The sequence below is a fragment of the Gorilla gorilla genome, chromosome 3, assembly GCF_029281585.2.
Source record: "Gorilla gorilla gorilla isolate KB3781 chromosome 3, NHGRI_mGorGor1-v2.1_pri, whole genome shotgun sequence".
In the NCBI taxonomy this organism is placed as follows: domain Eukaryota; kingdom Metazoa; phylum Chordata; class Mammalia; order Primates; family Hominidae; genus Gorilla; species Gorilla gorilla.
Window position 1 is genome coordinate 178,602,998 of NC_073227.2, and position 9,243 is coordinate 178,612,240.

The 9,243-nt window shown below is 37.8% G+C and overlaps 1 long non-coding RNA gene across 1 annotated transcript; it reads left to right on the forward strand.

The window, feature by feature from the left end:
* Positions 1 to 2,785: 2,785 nt before the first annotated feature.
* LOC109026561 (uncharacterized) lies at positions 2,786 to 6,467 on the forward strand. Its single transcript, XR_002005572.4, has 3 exons — positions 2,786 to 2,871; positions 2,970 to 3,021; positions 5,208 to 6,467. It is a non-coding gene; the product is annotated as an uncharacterized lncRNA (long non-coding RNA).
* Positions 6,468 to 9,243: the final 2,776 nt, after the last annotated feature.

Here is a 9,243-nt window from a genome sequence, read left to right on the forward strand (position 1 = left end):
ACAAAATGAAAATTCTTTCATTTAGCAAATATTTAGTAACAGTAAGCTATATGCTAGGCACTGTTCTAGGGTCTTGGGATATATCAATGTACTAAATGTGGATCCTTACTTCCTTACTCAAAAGGGATGCTAGGATGCCACTAAGCTGTAAGGCAAAAAGCAAAAGAGCAAGGTACAGGAAATGGAATGGAAGAGTGGCAACTTGAAATGGAGTGGTCAGGTAAGGCTCATCTGAAAAGTGAAATTAGCAAATGGCCTGGTAAAACTTGCTTAAAATGTGAGCCAAAAATAAAAGTGGTCTACCCAACTAAATAAGAAGGCAAATATATGTTCTATATCTTTTGCATGTTCCCGTGATCCTAATGGTGAAGAGAAGGAATATGTGTCAGTGACTATTAGTTAATTATTTGGAACTTGTCAAAAAATCCCAGAATAAAAAAATGATTAAACAGGTGGAGAATTAATGCCTATCTGGAGGTTATTGTTTGGTTTGTTTCCCAAAATGTTATGTTTAACAAATGTTGGCAGATGGAGAAATGAAATAAAAGAGAAGTGAGCAGCTCCCATAGTACATATGTGTATTTATTATTATTTTAAAGAGTACCTGTTCATATATTCCGGTGTGTAAAGCGTGTGCTAGATAAAAGAGAAGGCATACACACTCCAGCGATTATATATGCATGAGCCAAATATCAATTCACTATAACTTACAGTAAAAGAGCTCTGTAATTAGAAGCAGATGAGAAAGGTGCTAAATTGTTTTAGGACTAATTCTTAGGTTCACTGAACTGAAAAGAAAAATACCATTTTGAACTAACAAATCTCTGCATTTTAAAAATAAAGCTTTGCTTTTTTATATGAATTATGTATTGCCTGAAGGACTTGATTTGGTATGTTATGCATTTGCTCCTTCCAGACATTTCCGTAAGACCTTATCCAAATGAAAGATGGTAGGCTTTGCAAAGAAAAAAGTGAATAAGAAATAATCCACTAAATATTTCACAAGAGAAAGAGAAGTCTTTCTCTTGCATATTAATTATGGGAAAGCACATGTTATATTTTGAACTTTGAACGTTTTATCAACTAAGACTGAAATGTTTTTATTTAATAATTTGTATAAGTGTAACTAGGCATCAGAAATATCTATAACATTCACTGGACTCTAGCGAAAAAAAGAGGACTATCTATAACACACTTAATGTAAGGACTCTTTTCTGTCAGCAACAAATGACTGAAATAAAAACAATGATGACAGTAAATCAGAGTTTTTTAATTAATCACATAGACAGTTGTTTTTAAGTGTTTTAGTATTCAATTTAATTTTATTTATTATAATATAAATTATTTGGAGTTTCTAATAAATCCAGTAACTATACAGGACAAAATCATAAATGTGTATATTTTAGATATGTTATAGTTATATTTTAAATTCATAATATATTTAAAATTTCCCTGAAAGATCCTTTTTCATATCCTTTTTTTTCCCCATCCTGTTCCTTCTGCCTGCAGAAATCATTAATGTATACATTAGGTGGAAGAAATATCTTTGATTAAGTTAAAGAAAGTATATGTGTCTTATGTCATCTATCCTAAATATTCATGCTTGTCTTGTTTTCTGGTAATTTTTAGAAGTATTGCTTTTTTACAAAATTTGGAACATTATTAGAACTGACTAGCTAGACTTCATAGCTGATAAATGACTGTGTCATTTAGAAGCATACAGAGAAATAAATCAAATGATATATTCTGTTTGTCAATAGATTTGAACATGATATACAGGAAAAGGGCTCTGGCTCTATACCTTTACAATGGACAAGATTCTCCCTTCTTACCTATGTGCTGCAGGCTCCAACTCAGGAAAAAAGATCCTATTTCCATCTCTGAAAGGTTAACTACCACCTTTCAATGAGAAACATGCCTCTGTCAAGAGAGTGCCAAGGAATGGCCTGAGTGCTGGTATCCACAGCTGTAGGGGGTTCTGCAGAACCAGAAGAGACTGACCAGAGGGAGACTCTGAATGTAAATGGTCAGATTGTGTCTAGAAAATTCTACAGTTAGGTTGATTTTTTTGTTTTGGTCATGTTTAGAGAGTGTCCAGTGGTATTTACCAGTCAGCTGCAATTCAGAGTTTACCGAGATGGCAATACCCAAAGCTCTGAAATGCCAAATCACTGGAATAGTGGGAATTTTGGAATATATTGCCTATACCCATCAAACAATAATGTCGTCCAGTCAACTGACCCACCTGTGGTCAAAATATTCATAAGTATGAGATGATATTTATCTCATTTCTTATCTAAGTAGAATTTCACCATACAAAATGTCATTGGTGTGGATGTTGATAATGGAAGAGACTATGCATGTGTGAGGGCAGCTGGTGCAGGGGAATCTGTATCTTTGACTCAATTTCCTCTGAACATAAACTGCTCTGAAAATATAAATGTATTAAAAAAGATAATTTCCCTCTGGTATCTTCAGTTGTTGTAATAAATGAACTCAAAATTTATGATTATTCATATTATTCATCTAAATCCTTGCAAAAATGCTATTCTGTTTATTGTACACCCTAAGATTCATATGCATGCATGTATATATGTGTATGCATGTGCATGTTCATGCACGTGTCTAGAAAAACTTCCCATTTCAAAAAAAATATTTAAGATCCCAAAGAAAAAGCCATTGAGAGGTAGCATGGTGTAACTGCTACATTTGAAGTACTGGAAAAAATAGAATTTGGTTGAATTCCAGGTCTGCCTTTTGCTGATAACATAACCTTGAGGATATCTCTTAGCCTAAGCTGTACTTCACTGTAATGAAACCTGAGAATAACATGTGCCTCACTGAGCTGTCGTAAGGAATCAGTTGATTATTGTATATAAACTGCTTGTGTTCTGTTGCTGCTTCTTTTACTATTTCATCTCCCCTAAAGTTTTTTTCATAGTTCTTACATCCTTCTCATTTCTTCAAAGTGAGAATTCTACGCTCCAGCAATAGCAGAGATAGATAACACAAATGACATTCGTAAGCATTTCTTAAAAGGCCATTATGGGACCTGTGTGTATGAGGGTAGGGGATGAGGAAAGGGATTTGGTGTAGAAGTGGGTTTGTATTGTATTTTCTATAGTGTTTGATTCTTTTTCTAAGAACAAGCATGCAACATATATTATTTGAGTAATTTTGAATAGATTCACATTTAGGGTAAAAATAAGATTTATTAAAATTACTTAAACTATCCTTTGAACAACTTGTAATAGAAATAATATCACTAACAGAAAACATTATGAAATTTTCGAACTAAGTATTAAATTGTGCTTTGCTTTCCTGATAAGTTATGTATACATATTATACAAATGTAACTAAATTATTTTTGCAGTCCTCCTTATTCAGTTAAGACAATCAAAATATCTGCTGAGGCTAGTTTCGGTTCTGTGTTCCTTATTACTTACACATACTTTTGTGATTTGTTCATTGAGCAAATAACAGGTCTAGGGAAGGTCTTTATTAGGAAACAATGAAATGGCAAAACAATGAAATGAAACAGCAAAGTGGGAACTTGAAAAGCCATTTAAATTAAAAAGTAATTTAAATTATCAGATATAAGTGAGTTCTTGTGGTATAATAGGATTGCCAGGTTTACACTATTAGAAGAGAGAGATCTTTTACTATTAACTCCTAGGTAGTGTATTTTTTAAAAACCTTCACTGAATGTTCTTGCTTCTCCCCTGAAAAGAGCACTAAGCAAGACAAAAATCATTCTTTTTTCTTTAAATCTTCTGAAAAGAGCATGCCTGCAAATAGCATACAAATAAACTGAGGAACAAATAAAAAATTAGATGCCTGTGACAACTAAACAACAAAAACCGAAACACTAGTCATGCCTTTTGCATACTTCCATTGAGTCAGATGCTATATTAAGTGCATTGCATAGCTTATTTTGAAAATAATATCACCTATAGAATGAAACTGCTTTTTGGTATTATCCATTATTCATAAAGGAGGGAAATATAGCTTTGAGAAGTTTAGGCACTTGCCTGAGGTTACATGACAAATAAGTGGCAAACCCAATACTAGAACCTAGGAGTGTCTGATGCCAAAATAAATAAATAAATTTCCTAAATAATATAAATGTCATGTTTGAATTGATCCTGATGATTAAAAAAAAAAGCTATAGAAAATCATTCCCTTGAACCAATAAATTACCAGAAATTTTCAATAAAAAATAGAACATAGATTATAGAACAAGGTTAAATAAATAGGAAATAGAATTAGATGCCAAAACCTTGGGTTATTTCACATTTAGGTTATATATTTTTAAATTATAATTAGTTGACAGTTAAATATTTAAACAAATATTGCAACAGTTATATAGAGCAGTCAATTTATTTTCAATATCATTGTACATCAGTAAATATTTAGCTTTTAATTTTTATTTGGATAAACTCTCAGACTGACAGCTGTCTACCTTACTTAAGTATTGCTGACAGTAGCGGCCCATCTAGGGAGGCCACTGACATGATGCCAGCTGCAATGGGGAAGGCACCTCTGTGGCTGGCTGCCCACTCCACAGAGCTAGTGGGAGACCCACTCCCTTCTGAGTCAGCAGGGTGGGAACTTTGAGCTCCCCAGGTGCAGCTACAGCTGCAAACTCAGGCATCCCTGTGCTCTTTAGGGCTGGCAGCAGGCAGGAGCGCCACCTTCCTGGGCACAGCTGCAGCCACCCAAGCCCTGGCTGGGGACCTGGGCATCTCTGCATCCTTGGGGGCCCGAGAAGGTCCCTTGCCCACGCAGGCTCGGAGGTGTCTGCACTCGCTGCTGACCTCTCCCTACTCCCAGAGTCCACTCTGATCTCGGAGCAAGGTTGGGACAGAGCTCAGGCACTGTCACCACCCGGCTGGGTATGTGCATGCTTGGGGCAGGGCTGACATGCCAGCAGCCCCTTGCTGCCTTGCCCCCATCCAGACTTTGGGCACTGACAAGCATGGGAGGGAAGCTGAGGGGGAGATGAGGGCAACTCGGTGCTGGCCTGCAGGCACCCCTTGTCATGAACAGCCTGGGTACCATGAAGGGTGGGAGGAGGCAGACAGGCGCCTAGGCAGAAGTGGGCGGGTCCTCAGTGAAGCCCCACCTTCAGGCTGGGAGGGCCTGAAGCCTGGGGTCCAGGCTGCCGATTGCACGACCAGAGTGGAAGCTTATGGTGCTTTTTCCAGGCCCGCCCATGGCTGCCCATGGACCAATTGGCATGTGCTTCCTTCCCTCTGAGGCCCATAGAAGCCCTGGACTCAATCTGACTCAAGGAGATGATGGGACTACCAGCTGCGGAAAGGAGCTACCCACTCCAAGGTCTCTGCTGAGAGCTGAACACTCATCAAGACACCCTGCCTGCAGGGAGGAGTTACCCAGTGCAGGTCTCCTCTGAGCTGTTCCATTGCTCAATAAAACTCCTCTTTGCCTTGCTCACCCTCCACTTGTCCGTCTACCTCATTCTTCCTGGACACAGGAGAAGAACTCGGGACCTGCAAAAGGGCTGTAACACAAACAGGGCTGAAACACATCCCTTGCTCGCCATATTGTAGGTGACAAGAAGGAGAGAAAAGAGAAGGAGAGAAGAGCTGTAGTCCTTCTGGGAGCCCAGGCCTAGGAGATCCCTGAGCCAGGGCTATGACACCCTCTTTGGGGCTCTATGGTTCCTGGTGTCTCCAAGCTTCCGGACGCCACTGCATTCCTCGGTGCCAGCCGTGGAAGCTGCTGTGGTACATTTGGTCCAGCCACAGCCTTGCAGGGAGCTAGCTCCCATGCTGGTGCCTATAGCTCCCCGCCCCACCGCGGCCGGCTTGCCTGGCCATGCACAGTGGCCAGACCTCATGCTCACTCATGCACCCTTCGCCACTCCGCACCTGGCCCGCCCTTGGCAGGTATGGGATTCAGGGATCCAGCCCCAGCCGATTGCAGCCTGCCAGGCCGAGTGGGTGGAATGAGACCTGTGGGCCCAAGCAAAACTCAGGCAAAGGCACCACTGGCCACACAGGTTTCCAGCTGGTGAAGTGACACCCCGAGAATCCCATGACATTATCATACACTCTTCTTAAAAACTGAACCCGAGGGAAAAAATGATACCCTTGAACAGTGAGGCATAATGAAAGTTTCTTTATTGATTCTTGCATTTATTACTACTGCTTTACTGCCTGTAGCAGGTATTACAATGTACCGATTTATTAGGCTGTAGTTAGAAAACAATTGCTTCTTTACACATTATAAATGTAACCTGGCATTATATTTAAGCTAAGCACATGCATGTTTTTAATACTTGAATTTCAACTCAAGAGAAAAAAAAATGTTCTATGTTACACTAGTGTGATGGATTTTTTAATTACTAAATGCTAATATTAAGGGTAATTTGAGGTAAAACAAAAAATAAAAAGTTCATGTAGTAATCAAAGCATCTACTCTGGGTTGTTAAAAATAAAAAATATCTTGGTAATTATTTTATTATTCTTTAACACTAAAGAGGTTTACCTCAGGTTTTTAAATAAAACCTTCAACAGAAATATTAGCAATGTGAGTATCAGAGCACTGGCAGAGAAAAAAGCAAAAGCCGATGGCATTTTTCGGACCATATTATCAGTAGCTATGTTACTGTATAAATTATATGATAACATATTTTGCTATTAATGTCCCAAATACAAATACATGTTTGCATATATAAATGCAGGCCCATAGAGATATGAAAGGAAAGATAAAGTGTTTTTACTGTAAGATTTTATAGTAAGTATGCAAATAATGATTTCATGCCATGAAACATAACTAATGTATGAAGAAATGAGGCAGAAATGAAAAAGAAAAAAATGTCTGGGTGAATTCTACAAAAGTCAACAGAAATAATAAAAAACCCTAACATTTGAATATTGGAGACAGCAGGTAAAAATATGAATTGCTGAGGATAAGAGGCATCATATCTGAGGTCACATAATCAAGAGTTCAGAACTAGTGGAAGGTATGGTTGGAGTCCAAAGAATTTGGGAACTAGCAAGGGAAAGAGAGTAGTAATCCTAGAGGCAAATCCTTAAGAAACAAACCCTTAGCTACACCACTGTAGACCAGCATGGAGTTCACGTGGGTAGAGGTGACTTCAACCACTCGAGTCAAAAGAGGATAGACACAATTAGAACCTGGTGGGGTGGAAGATGGGGGTGAACTGAGGTGGGTGGCTGGCTGGGTGGAAGGAAAAAAATCACTTCTAGTTGCAGTGCTTCCTGCATTGTGGGTGCAATCTGAGTTGCTGCTTGAAAGGCCACTTTAGAGGGAAATAGCACAGAGCTCAGCTGCCAGATCAAGGAGTGGCCAGGGCAAGGATAGCAATGTGCTATCTGTACATATGTCAGAATAATACTGTTGTCTGGTTAAGGCTTAGCATGTACTGTAAGGGATTTTGGGCTCTAAGGCTAAAATTGTGGCTTGTAACTAACTTGTACAAAGATTCTTTCTACAAATATCTCTTCAAATGTATTGTTAATAAGTGTGTAATTTAACGGAGTGCAATGCTGGAGGTTACGGACAAACTAATTTGGTAATGGTATTGAATCAGTGGCTCTGTCATTTTACTCAAATTACATTAGGCAGCTAAAATTGGATACATACATTTTCTCTTCAAATTGACACTTTAGCAAAGCCCAGAATTAGACATTACTTAGTGTCATGACTTGAATCGTTTATATAACTTTTTCTTACATTTTGAAAATGATTTATTATATACTCTTAACTTTTCTTACAGATTCAGAGACATTGGAGAAATTAGAGAGACTTATCTACTTCAGATCACTAATTTTACATGTAAAAAGAGTGGATTTATCAGAGAGAAAATGAAGTGACCTGCCAAAGTAACAGAGCTAACTAATAAAAGAGGCAAGAAACTAACCAAAGAAACAGGTTTCTAGAATTCCAGTCCTACACTCTCTTCGCATGGATATTAGGAGAAAATAAACCAATGATGAATGAATCTGCAGTTCATTGCTTTAGACAAGCTTTGGACAAATATATGTTTGAGGAAAGGAATGAAAAACAGGGAACAAGCAGTGAGTGTGCTGCTATGATGTATATCTTGCTTATGCTTTGAGTTTCAAAATCTAACCAGGTTCTGAATTATTTTCCTTTTGAAACAAGTGACTAAAATGGGGATCCTGGCAGTCAATTTGTTTTCTAAGATTGCTTATTTATGTCCCTCGACCAGAAATTTTGAATCCAAGATCCAAGGCCCAGATTGTGCTGATAGCTTCTTCTGGGTCTTGACCCTGGGAGAATTGATGAGGCATTGCTGACTTCACAGTGTTGGCCACAGTCTTCGGTTTGATGGGCCCATGTGCGTGGTTAGGGAGAATTTATTTTCTATAAACTATTCACCCTATTTGGATGTACCAGCTGATTTTGGAAAGCCATCTCCAACCCCTTGGAATCTCAAATTCTTCGTATACTATACCTATGTTTTTATACCTATCTCAAGAACCTCTTCATTAACAAGAGGGCTAATTCACATAAAAAGTTTTGCAAATAGGAAAAAAAACCTATAAAGATGTATTTTTATTTAACATTTTATATAGTCCTAATTATTGTTAGTGCCTTATTGTGTTTTTAACATCATAAAACATGAAAAATATATGTTTTACCTATTAAATATACTTCTAATAATTAATAAACTTATGTAAGGATTCCATGAGGAATTTAAAATATTTATCATAAAAATATAGAATTTGTTTTGAGAACTTTAAAGCTGATTGACATGAATAAATATTTATCTTTTAAATGGACTCTAATAAAGTTAAAATATATTTAATCCACATCTCCAGTAAGGCACCTTGCCAGGCACTGTGGCACTATCAAGAGAAGGAAACGTAGTACATTTCTTCAAGAAGCACTTGAAGACAGAAAGATCAGTGCATAATGGTGCAAAGGGCTGTGCCCAAGCTACCTTCGGTATACTTGGGAGAACAAGCAAGAAGTACATATTTTCACAAAGTAATCTAATGGATTGTAGTATTTAAGATAATGTCTAAAGACTTCTAAAGAAAATGAGGAACTCTGTGAGACTAGAAAAGCATTAATTCTTTAATGTAGCTGATAAACCAAAGACCTCTTTCCTACCTTATGTATTCCCTCACAATGAATTCCTAATCAGCCTATTCCTAGTAATGCTTGTGTGGTGCATATTTTCTTTTTTGCCAATCACACGCTGCTCCCAGTTGAGCTACTTGC